The sequence below is a fragment of the Temnothorax curvispinosus genome, unplaced genomic scaffold (genome assembly GCF_003070985.1).
Source record: "Temnothorax curvispinosus isolate PA1 unplaced genomic scaffold, ASM307098v1 QBEX01012161.1, whole genome shotgun sequence".
NCBI classification, from domain to species: Eukaryota; Metazoa; Arthropoda; class Insecta; order Hymenoptera; family Formicidae; genus Temnothorax; species Temnothorax curvispinosus.
Genome location: NW_020221941.1, coordinates 2,547 through 2,955, shown reverse-complemented (window position 1 = coordinate 2,955; position 409 = coordinate 2,547).

The window sequence follows — 409 nt, the reverse complement described above, 5'->3', positions numbered from 1 at the left end:
AAAAAGCATTTTAAAGCTCAAAATGTCAGCTTTAACGTGGTATCGGTAACTATAAAAAATTTTTCTGTCTTCCTTGTTTGGTGCTAAAATTAAAGATGTTAATTTATTCCTTAAAATTACACATTTTTAACACTCTGCAGTTTGATAAAAAAAATTTTTTCACAAAATTCAATACAAATACCACAAACTGTAACATTTTATCTACAAAATGCTTTTTTGAAAATCTTCCTACGATTTTTTTTACTGATTTACACAATGTTGAAGTTAACCCTTTTTTTCTTGAAAAATGACATTTACCGCCGACATTAGCATTAACCAATGTGCACCACGTGGAGGTTGTCGGTCAGATTTTGCACGTCGTATGTGTGTGTGTGTGTGTGTGTGTGTGTGTGTGTGTGTGTGTGTGTGT